This window comes from Cupressus sempervirens, chromosome 10, assembly GCF_028749045.1.
Source record: "Cupressus sempervirens isolate cs-2001-9-10 chromosome 10, ASM2874904v1, whole genome shotgun sequence".
Taxonomy (NCBI): Eukaryota; Viridiplantae; Streptophyta; class Pinopsida; order Cupressales; family Cupressaceae; genus Cupressus; species Cupressus sempervirens.
Window position 1 is genome coordinate 524,645,800 of NC_143127.1, and position 12,617 is coordinate 524,658,416.

Below are 12,617 nucleotides of genomic sequence, written 5' to 3' on the forward strand. Positions count from 1 at the left end.
GTTGAATTTTGTGGTAGTTTTAAATTTTTTGATATTGCACCATTATATGTGTAGGATTGTTAATGTTTATCTGGTTTATTTGAAAAATTAAGCTTCATTGAATATTGGTCATATGCCTTTGTAGCTTGGGTTTCAGTGAGGTAGTAGTGGTAGTGGAATATACATGTCCAAAAAAGATTTAAATCATAGCTATTGCTTGTGTTTGAGGATTTAAGATGGCCGAGGAGTGATAGAACAAGAAGAGGCCAGCACTAGCTTTTTAATTTCTGAGAGGTTGGAAAATGTGTAAATGAGTAGTGGAGGATTTTCAATGTTGCCAAGCAATGGGCGTAGCTAGGTACTAAAGGATTCCACGATAGAAGCATCCGAGCTAGGGGTAGGGGAGAGAGTATTTGCCTTAAGCAATAAGTAATGAGTAATGTGTAAATTAGCATGGAAGCATAGAAGCATGGCATCATGGAGATAAGGAAGCGTGGCCTGCCTTCCTATAGATTGATTTTCTTCCAGTAGGGGTGATGACATTTGCTTCATCTCTACCTATGCACTAGCTACCCACTACTCTCCAACTACTGCCATCTTTGCTCCAACAGAACCCCACCTAGATTTCGTTAATGTAGGCAAGTTGAGCGACCTCACATTCATGCAAGGTTGGTTACAAGAATATGCCCTTTGGGGGGTTGCTTCCATCATTAATATGAAAACGGGGGGGAATCATTACGAACGCAAAGCTTTGTAAAAGGCCCCGGCTTGTCCAAAGCAACATTCACGGATTTATCAATTGGGAGGTGGGGCAGGGTAGAGAGTACCTGCTTTAAGCGATAAGTTGTGGGCCATCTTGCTTTAATGGGTAATGTATAGAGTAACGTGGAAGTATAGAAATGTGGTATTATGGAGGTAAGGAAGTGTGGCCTGCCTTCCTATAAATTGATTATTTGTTCGTAGGTTTCACGACACTTGCTTCGTCTCTTCCTATGCTCTAGTTACTCACTATGCTCTAGTTGTTCCCATCTTTGCTCCAACGGAACCCCACCTGGACTTTCATTAATGTAGGCAAGTTGAGTGAGCTCCAATTGCATAAATGGTTATGCCTTTTCATTCATCACATTGGTGCAAGTTTATTTACAAGAATATGCCCTCTGGGGGATCGCTTCTATCGATAATATAAAAAAGGGGAAGAATCATTACGAATGCAAAACTTTGTAGTAGGCCCTTGCTTGCCAAAAAGCAAAATGCATAGATTTATCAATCGGGAGGCTATGGGTAGACATCTGGTGTAAGAATCATACCTAAGTGAGTCGGCCAGATCATCCAATTCCGAGTTGAGTGACGCCCCTCTATTTTATTATTGGAAGAACCAAAGGAATGTTGCCTCTCCTGCCGTAGATAGAGCCTTTAGTGAAGAATCGGGATTCCCTCTTGGCTAGGTTCTCTACACACACATCTTATTTTTCTATTAGAAAATGTAAAAAAATGGGAGGTGATACGAAAGCTAGAATATCAAGTCTTAAGCTAAACTTTGCATTAATTTGTATAAAAATTGGAATAAAGTTCTTGTAAAAACCCTAGCCAATGAATTCAAATCAGAATAACTTAACTAAACACTACTAGTAATAATAATTTTTACAAATGGTAAATTAGCTATGAAAAAATTGCAGAATAGTATCTTTTACAAAGGGTGAATCAGTATCTTTAAATTTTTTTATCCCTTAATACTCTTTTACCCTCCTGATTACTGAACTTGGTTTGCAGAATAACATTATACAAATTTTAAAGCTATAACAATAATCATGTCACCAACATTCATCATCACATTTAAGACATGTGACACTGATGTGATCACGCAAAAACCCTTGGTTAGAGGGAAAATTGCGATGGGGATGACACCCACAAATCTTTCACTTCTACAGTAATAAGGTTGCCTATTAGGGCATACAAAGATGTCACTTTAGGTGACTTACCCTGTCAGGAGTAATACAATAGGACCTGCTAAAGTCTACCTTGTTAAAGGATTTAGCAACACCCTTCAAGTGTGCACTTGGTTAGGAGATTTTACATAAAGACTGTTAAGTCCACTTTGTTAGGAGATTTTCTGCTACTGTGGTAAGAAAGTAACAGTAAAGTGATCTGACAATAATGCAACTTACTTTGCTTGATTGATATCCAGTCTTCTTTATACTGATATCACCTTCCTGTGACTGATTTCAACCAATCTGTCCTTGTTCAGTGCTCGGTAGCTCTGTTCTTCCTTTACTTAGCTTGATCTTCAAACTGTCATCTCTTTAACAACTCTTCAGCAACTTCAAATCTGATCTCGATCCTTCCTCATATAGGAATCCAATGACTTTCATCATACATGACCTGATTAGGGTTTAGATCCTTCTGGAATGCTCGATCAAATGAATCAATGATCCATATTCATTCTCCCTTACCAATGTTCCTTGCTTTATTTTCATTCATCTAAACTTATGCATTCGGATCCATAAAGTCATGCATCAATCCCAATAAAACTTACCTAATCATTGTCTCGATCTGTGTAAACTGTTTCTTAGCTGAGCAGGATTCAACTTCATTAAAAATACTGTGCTAATAAAAACATTTATATACATCCCGTGCTGCTCGGTAAGCACTGACTAATTTTCTTGGTAAGCTTGTTGTCCTTCGGTTGTATTCATGCTTGGTAATATCTGTGCGTGGGCTCTATACTACTCGGTTAATACTATGGTCGGTTATCATTCTTCTTGTTGACATAAACTTCACTAACTATATCTGTTCGGTGCCTGAATACCTGTTTAATAACATTGTTCTATTCGGTGGCAAGGTTCGCCGACCTTTCTGTCTTATATTAACCGACCTTTCTCTTTATCACAGTTTTGCACTAATGACAACAGTCAATTGCTTATAGGAGTAACACTCTCCCTCTTTGGCATTAGTGGCAAAAACTTGTTCTTGTGCTCATAACTGAACTTAGTGAAACTTTGGAGTGCTCCCCCTAAGTTTGTGTTTCTCAGTTTACTTGAGTTTTTCAAAATTTATATCATCTTATATCTCCTTTATCGTGAAAATTTGGAGTGCTCCTCCTAAGCTTGTGCTTCTCAGTTTACTTGAGTTTTTCAAAATCTTTTTCAAAATTTATATCATCCTTATATCTCCTTTTCCTTATAATGCCATATTAAATTTGTTCACATACTCAAAATTGTTCACATACTATTCTCTTTAATCACCAATTTTACTATCCCCTTTTTTTTGACGATAATGCCAAAAAGTCATTACATAAATGAAAGTATGGACAAGATATACTTACATTCTATCAAACAAACTTTTATGTACACTTTTTGCACTGTCCATGGCAGAGTTCCATGAGTCCTTTAAAGCTTGCAATGCCAGTTGCTGTGATGATAGCTCAAGCATGTGATTTATCACTGACATTTCCTGTGATGTGATCAACTCTCTGGCCTTCTTTACATTCTTCTGCATAACTTCTAGTAAGGGTATGAGGAATGTGTGTAGCTCAAGCATTTCAGCTCTTATTTTATCCTCCTCTCTCCTTAGCTGTAACTGTAAACCCATAAAGTGCTTAACCTTTTGATAGTGAACCTGGAACGACCAAGGTTCCTTTGTTAGTTTATCGACACTTGCCTTCAATTCTTCCTCAGGTTTCTTCAAAATTTCTGAAGTTTCCTGTTTGAAGTGAGGCATATCACACGAACTTCTAGAATAGTTGGATAAGATCTTTCAGCATGCTATCCAAATCAGTTGTTAAGATATCAATTTCAGCTTGCTGAACTACGATGAAATCACTCACCTTCTCCATTATTTTATGCTCCATCTTCTTCTTGGCTCTTTCCATTAGCTTCTCTTGAGCATCTACATCAGGTGCATTGACTTGCTTGACTAGTGATGCAAGTTGATCAATAGTTTGTACCTTATCATCCGTTGGTGTGTTTAGAACAATTTGAAGTAGTATATCCTTGACATCTGACAACACCTGTTTACTTTTCACTTCTTTCTTTAATTTATCTTGTGCAACCTTTCTCTTGCACAATACACCATACTTGGCTAACTCATTAGGCTTAAGCTTGGTTGGGTCACATTAAGGTATCTCAATGACTTCATCAAGTGTGACCTGATCTTTCTTGTTCTTGTTCTTGTTCTTCTTGTCCTTCTCCTAATAGGTAATTGAGCTTGTGCTCGACGACATTATTTTGGGTGGCATTGGAGCTTGTTTCTCTGTGTTAGAAGGTTCATCTTCCTTCCTCTTGCTCTCCTTTACCTATTTAGGGGCCTCAGTTTGTATAGTAGTAACTTGTGTAGAGTTGTCCTCTTGCTGAGGTTGTTACATAGTGCTTGATGGGTTCACCTTTTTTACCTCTTTTTGTTCCTCTTTATTGTGCTTGGGGTCCTGTGTGATTGACGCTGTACCATCAGTAGATGTGCCTACAGTAGTGTTATCGTTACTCTTCTTGGTGGCAGCATGACCCTCAGTTTGCTTGGTAGCCTTGGGCTTATCATTCTTGTTTGTATCACTTGGTTGATCGGTGCCCTTATTTGTATCATCTGTATCCATAGGATCATTAGTAACCAAATAGTTAACAGAATCAATTGAAATATTTACAGTTACAGTTGTACTTGAAGGGGCTGAATATGCTTGGACTTGTTCCAAGATTGGTACTCCACTCATCAATTATGCAATAGCTGACTTGACAACTTGAGTCACTTCAGGTGGTTGATCCATGTCCTCCATAACGTCCTGATCTTTATTAACTTGTTCATCTGGATCATTTTCTTTGATATCCTCAATTTCAATTCTTTGTTCAGTTCTCACCACCTTTTGTGGAATGTTATCACTCACATCATTTATTTTGTTAGTGGGATTCACATCTGAATTTTCTAGCTGAATGTTTTCTTGGGTCTCAGTAACTAGTACATCATCTTGATCTTTATCAAGGTCATATATGATTCTCCATAGCTTTAAGCTTTCTGGCTCTACTTCTTGAGCTCTCCCCATCATTATCTTCAATGCTCTACTCTTTACTTTGAATTGATTATTATGCAATTTCACAGCTTCATCAATTTATTCCACAACGAGGCTTCGTAATGCCGCAACAAGTGTTCTTTCTCTTATTTGCCTCTTGGCCTCTAGTGCATATTTCCATCTTGCAGAAAGTTTATAAAACAAATCATCTGGGACATAGCTTGCAATGTCAATGGGAACAAATTTTCGTTTGTACATAAAATAAACAATAGCTTCTTCAATTTTTAATTCATCCTCATCACTCAATGTGTGATATTTCAGAAGTCTTATGGAGCCTATTCCTCTAGTTTGTCTTATTGCTTCTGCTTGCTCATCTAGAGTTTTAGGAAATATATTGCTCACGACCTTAAATTGACAGATGTCATTGACTCTATCTTTTCATTATCATCATCTTCATCTGTTTTCTTCTGTTTCCTCAATGGCTTTGTTACCGACTGTTGAGTGTTCTTTCTTTTCTGATATGTCTTGGTCTGTGTTTACTCAATTTGAACACTTTTTGTTTTACTTCTCTTTGCTGGGTGTGTGGATGTTGTGGCAGCTCTAGTCCTGGCTCGGGTAGCTTTAGGATTCTGTGGTTTTTTCGTTTGAACTTTCTTCCCCTTCTTTGTCTTGAGCTCCTCTGGTTCAGTTTCCTCTTCCTCGACTTCTTCATTTCCCTCGGTTATCACTACAATTGACTCATCTCTTCCTTCACCAAATTGGCCTTCCAAGGTATCAATCATTTTCTTTGATTTCTTCTCTATCTTTGGCACCAATATGTCCATCTTAATTCTCTTCTTGGCTTGTTCATATGTGCCATATGGCTTGGCCTTTCTATCAACACGTTCATTCAACAAGGCTTCTATGGCTTTTGTTGCTTGGTCAATGTTTAACTCATACTCCATAGGTTCAAGCTGTGCAGTCCTCTGTTCTACTACCTTAATCAAAATTATGTCTGTATCTACCAGGAAGCAAATTGAGTCCTTGTAATTTTCTACTAACTGTGGAGGTATCTTGAATCTCTTATGAATCCTATCCTTAAATTGTGTAAAGTACTTATCCATAACTCGTTAAAAGTTGTCACCAAGACTCTTAATGCAATCATTAATTTGACAACTGGCCAATTTACACCGCAATCCACATTTCCAATTGTAGGAAAATAATTCTGCAGATAGAAAAAGATACATACCAACAATGAGCCGTATTTACACGTGTTGGGCTTTGCAACTCAAATTGTCTTCATGTTCTCGTCAAATTATTTTAACAACAAAAGGTTAAGTTTAAGACCCTTCTTCACAATCTTCTATGCCACGTCTATTGCACCATAGGGTACACTATTTGGCCTGCTTGATTGATATATCTTGTATGCAATGACATATGTGTCGAACCTTGTTTCAAGATCACCAATTGTTGCTACCTTCAGACCTCTACCATCCCAATTGACTATATTACCTTGTCTGCCCAGTTTCTAATTCTGCTGTCTCAGTGATCTGCAATCTCATGTCTTATGTCCATACTTAGTGCATGTGTAGCACTAACCTTCAAATTTCGATTGCTTTGAGATCTTATTGAACTTTGATATAAACTCAAATGCTTGATGTCCATACTTATCATAGTTATAACAGTAACCATCAATTGATAAGTAGGAGATATCCACAGCACGTCAAATTATGATATTGCTATTAGGATTTAATTGTGTGATTTTGAGTCAAACTCATTGACCCGTGTTTCATGAGTAGTGATTCAACATGAATCCATCTCTCATGAGAATAAATGGAACACTTAGCACTCATTGGATCTAGGTGATGCTCACAGGGGTGAAGCACCGGGACTTCCCAGCAGGTCACCCATCCCAGTACTACTCCAGCTTGAGCGCGCTTAACTACGGTGTTTCCTCCATGGTTAAACCCAAAGCTTGCAACCCCATACCCCATTTGCAAAACCTTCACCAAGTGTTGTGCCGTATGAACCATTCATTAGAAAGCCCCTTAAGCTCATCAATTGATAAGTAGGAGATATCCACAACATGTCAAATTATGATATTGCTATTAGGATTTAACTGCGTGATTTTGAGTCAAACTCATTGACCTGTGTTTCATGAGTAGTGATTCAACATGAATCCATCTCTCATGAGAATAAATGGAACAGTTAGCACTTATTGTATCTAGGTGATGCTCACAGGGGTGAAGCACCGGGACTTCCCGGGAGGTCACCCATCCCAGTAATAGCAGTAATAGCAGTCTTACCGACTTTGCTCCTGCATACATTGGCTGTATGTCCCAACTTTCCTCAGTGATAGCATGTTGAATTCTTTGGTTTTGGGTTGGCATAAATATTCTTCCACTCAACTTGCTTTAATGATTCTCCTTGTTCGGTTGTAGAGTGCTTGGTGTAGCCTAGTCCAGTAGTGTCTCTCAATCTTTTTTGACTTCTCTATTGTTCGTCCAATTTCCTTATGCTTTCTTCAGACCTCTCCAGTCTTTCATTTGTTTACTTCTCAGTTTTCAGTTCATTGTTCAGTTTTTCATTCTCTGACCTCAATTTAGCAATCTCTTCCATCTTTCTACCAATCTCATTGTTCACACCGAGTAGCTGATTGACCATATCATAGTGGTTTTGTGTCAACCGTTGTATTTCAGCATCTTTCTCCAAGCCTTGTAGTCATGTGCCTTTTATCATCCTCTACCATTCTCTTATCCTCAACTTGCCTCTTTTATTCTAGGATCTCACACATTCTCATTGATTGAGCTTCTTGTTCCTTCTTCATTGATTTTACCTGCTCTGTTAGGGTTTGGTTCTGATGGAGTCCAAAATTATAGTCTCCATTTTTCAATCTTGAAGAATGAACAAATATGAAGCTGGAGAAAGAAGGGGTTCAGATATTTATGTTTATATGCAGGGCTTGCTGGACAGAGATAGTTTAATGACAAAATGTTACTGATTTCATATATCCTTACAGTGAATGTCTACTTAACATTCCTGGGCTTAATCATGGAGCAGTATATGTGTCCATCAATGATGAATTGAAGCACTACTGCAGCATAATCATGTGTCATAAAAAGTTATTCATTCTAATCTTGTATAAAGAGTTACTGTGTTTTATTGATTTTCTCATATGGCTTAGTACTTTGGTAGTTGTGAATTTTACAAAGAGTTGGAGGTCCACAAAAGAACATCATTAATTATGCCTGAAGCCTTCCTAGGTTCTAAGTTGCAGATTCTGTAGATGGTGTTAGCAGAATATAAATGGATATTATATGAAAATATACTTCCTTCTAATGCCATTTGTCACAGAAATATCAGATGTCGATTGGGCAGCATTTGCCAAGGGGCTGGCTGTATCAGTCAATTGTGCCAAGTGAAATATTTTATGTTGAAGCATCTGCCATTAGTGCTAGCAGATACAGCTGTATATGCTCGTCTATATCCTCAGTAAAGCCCGTTTTTGAGGCATTGATAAGGAGTTTTGAAAACTAAAAGATAGTGCAGATCATATGTATAAGAAGGATGCAGACAATTAATTAAAGCTTAATATACATATGATTCCATTAACACAACAGATTTACAGATTGCCATTTCTGAAAGTTGCCGTCAGAGGTGTCCAGTTGCTGATGATTATATTGATGAGTTTGTGCTGGTGACAGAGAGAATGGTTAAATAAAGACAACAGACATCTAAGAGTGTTGGTAGTAGACTTTTCAAGATGTCAAAACAGCAATGAAGGACTGGTGTATTCTGAAAATAGCAAAGTCTCTAGTGATATGCCAAGAGGATGACCAAGTCATCGTACAAATAGATGAGTTTCAAATATGCAATGAATGTTTGCACTGACCCATTGGATGCCAATATAGAAAAAGCCAAACCGTTCATTCTGGTTTGAATTAGCGTTACTTATTGTTTCTTTGTGTTTGTTGCAGATTTAAGGAAAAGCATGCGGGAGAGGAGACACCATAGATACATGAGGCTGGAGTTCAAAGTGAAGGCAACTGATGAATTCATACGTTATTTGTGCCCAAAGGAGGAGAGTGGCAAGACCAAAAATGTAGAAGCCAATTCATTTCCAGAATTCACTTTAGAGCCCATGATTCCTTGGGTGGAGATGTGCTACGCACCTCTGAGGATATGGAGTTGAACATTAACAATTGTCTGGATTATGTACGTAGGAAAATGAAGTCACACGAATCACTGGAGAGGACACAATGTAACATGTCATGGATATGGGAGGAGTGTCTTTGCAGATGAATGACCAATTAGAAGGAAAGCAGCAAGAAGCCTCACATGACAAAGAAGCCAAGTTTGACACATACATGCCTCCAAAAAGTTACCTTGTCCCTATTTTTCCCACTCAAATGTCTTGAAGTATACACTTGGAAAGCTTGTCATCATCCGAAAGAGAACATTGAACGCAATGGCAATATTAGAGTCTCCCAAAGAAGGATTATAGGGAGAATATCTGGTTTGATAGCATACCCAATGGAGAACAAAACCGATGCATCCAAGGAAATATAATTGAGCGCTGTACCTATTTAATTAAATATTGAAGCAAGGTTTAATTTATAAAGATGAAATTGTTTGTCATTTATTAAGATTAGCTAGTAGTTCCAATTTTAAAAGAGAGATTAGGTGCTCGTAAAAGGTTGCGCCTTTTCCTTGTGCACCTGCTCATAATTTATAAATAGGAGATGAAAATCAAAACAAAGGACAATTCATTTTTCATATGAAATTTTTTACATATCCTATGCACAATTTGATATATTATATTCTTTCATCGGTAAAGGAATGAGCGATTGAACAAAGCTCGTGGATTTGAATTATAGGGTGAATTTTGTGCGGTCTGGATAGATTGGCAGTAGATAGATTATCTGTAAGGAGTGTCTTTATTGTGATTTTATTTCTTGCATGATTATTTATTTTAAATTTTGGAGTTGAAATATTATTAAGTTGTGTCCTTTATAATTATTTTTAAATTCTATAAATGTTTTAATGTTCGGACAAGTGGACTAGGTAATTATTGCATTTAAAACTTGATAAACATAAATATTGTGAAATATTTAATTATTTCCGTATTTATGTCTAGTTTGTCTCCATATCACAGGAGTTAAAGTGCATCCTAGAGTAGTTTAAAATTGCATTCGTATAATTGATCCATCACGTTTGGATTATTAATTTGTTTATAGTTTAAGTACATTGAACTTTATAAAGTTGTACGTTTCAACTTATAATATTTACTCTGTTTGCCCATTTAATTAAGCACTGGTCTTTATTTTATTCTAGATTCATAATCCATATGCTGGCAATTATTTCATATCTTTCTCTTTGAAGAATTAATATATTCATTTGTTGCATTAATTTGTACTTATTTAAAAACGTTCATATTTTTATTTATTATTATTAATTTGTAATTTGAAATCTTAAGGTTTTTTGTAATCCTTGTCGTTTGGAAAACTTTCATTGCATTTGTGTTCTAATCAATTTGCTTTAAGCATCTTGGATTTAAAGTTGTTGTCCTAGATCAGGTACACCCGCCTTGGTTTTGCAAAGCCAGAAGTGTAGGGGATTTGGATCACATCGATCAATCCTGTCAAGTTGGCCATTGTAGGTTGGATATCCCAGCATCGAGCAGGCAAGGCTTGTAGGATTTCAATCTACGGTTTTGGGAACCAACAGATTGGCAACTCTATTGGGAGAGTTGCAAAACAGACCCTAAGAGTTCCTGATTGTAGAATAGTAAGAGTTGGATTCTATTTAATTTGTTAAAATATTTTGATATATTTGAAATTCTAAATTGATAAGTTTTTTACAGCTCATTTAATTTCCTTAAAGATTTTGATCTCTTGTAGTTATTTTATAAATTTTAATTGCTCTATGAAGATTTGATCTTGTAGAAGCATTGTATGTTTTTCTTTAAGCTTTTTCTGTAGATTCGAACTTTGGTGATGTATACTCTGCTGGAAGGAAGAACTCAAATTCTTGAAATTTTTTCATTTCCTTCATTTGGATATGGCGACTCTATTGTATTTTGATTGGTACTTTGACAAAAGGAGTGCCTAGATCATCAGTGGCTCTGCTGAGGGAGAGGACTCGGAAAGAAATGGTAGATGGTATTTCAAATGTATCGATCATTTGAAAGAAAGCCTTTTGTTCTAGATGACATCAGGCCATTGGATTTCAGCAATTTTGATTATGAACCTAGCAATTTATCTCCAAAGCTTTCACAACTAGTACTAAAGTTCCATGGAGAATGGGATGAATTGGTAATTCAACATTTGGATGCATTTTATACATTTATAGAAGATAATGAGATTTGTGTGGGAGATTAAGTGATGAAGTTGTTTGCCTGAAATTTAAAAAACGATGCAAGACAAGCATACGAATCATTACCCACATAGTGTATCTCGTCTTGGAAAGAGTTTGAACAATGGTTCCTATACGAATTTCATGATGCGGGCCATGAAGAAGAGATGTGTTATGAACAATATGAAGATCAAAACTGCAACATAGATGAAGAGACATGGATGCCTTTTTTGTTATAGAGAGATATGAAGGTGAGACTTCAACACATTTGTTTTTGAGGATGCAAAACGCTTACCATGAGTTTCCATCAAAACTCAAGCCTCCTTACAAGGAATTTCTGAACAAAATTGTTAAGTTGAGAATATTGGAAGCCTCTTCTTCAGATATGGGATGAAGCCATTAAAGATGAGAAGGATGCCAAAGTAATACAAGAACATAATGATGTTTCAGATTCAAATGTAGAAGAAATAAAAGAAAAATCCAATCATGATGAGACCGGTAAGGAATTAGATTGTGAAGAACATGGAAATATTGAAGAGGATTCTCTGAGTGTGGATGAGATTTTGACATTGTTAGACATGGAATATCAAAAGCATGTTGAAAAGGGTGGTCAAATTTTTCTTCCCATACACAAAGAAAAGCAAGCTAATGAGACTATAAATGTGTCCGATGAAACATTCAGTGAACAAGAAAATTCATTCATCTCGTCAGATCCATATTACTTTCATGAGGACAAAGCCAATGAACCAAAAGGGGCACACATTTCCAGGAAGGATTACAAAATCACTTCAGATCTTTTATGCGGTGAAACAATGGAGAATCTTGACAGAGTATTTTGTGGAGATGAAGTAGAACATGTGGCATATGAGCACAAGGAAATGTTATCTCACGGAGATATGCCCGAGCATTCTATGTTCAGTCCATTGTTTGAAGAAGGTATTTTATGCAGTCAAATATATCAGCACTATGGTGAAGATAATATACCTAAATATGATGTTGAAGTTGACACAATTCATGATATGCATTTAGAAGATGAGAAATCTTCCAATCCATCCTATGAGCAAGAAATACAATCATGCGAAAATAGTTCTAAATTTTTTTCAAGTGTCGTATCCACTAAAAGTTTTGATCCAAGAAAAATTGTATTTCTTGAAAGTGCACTATTTTCAAAATCTTTTTGGGAAGAAAATCAGCATTTGGAGTATGAAGATCAAGCAAATTGTGTGCTAGAAGATGTCCAAGTAGAGAAAGTTAATCTAGATATTGGTATAACAAATCAACTGCATGGGGATCCTCTAGTCAGCAAAGATCA

The 12,617-nt window shown here is 36.6% G+C and overlaps 1 protein-coding gene and 1 long non-coding RNA gene across 4 annotated transcripts in view; one reads left to right on the forward strand and one right to left on the reverse strand.

Annotated features, from left to right (window-relative positions):
- The window catches only part of LOC149534953 (uncharacterized), a 228,990-nt gene that overhangs the window by 53,839 nt on the left and 162,534 nt on the right, over positions 1–12,617 (reverse strand). The window lies entirely within an intron of this gene.
- Positions 1–12,617, forward strand: part of LOC149534954 (uncharacterized) — a 213,763-nt gene that overhangs the window by 39,527 nt on the left and 161,619 nt on the right. The window lies entirely within an intron of this gene.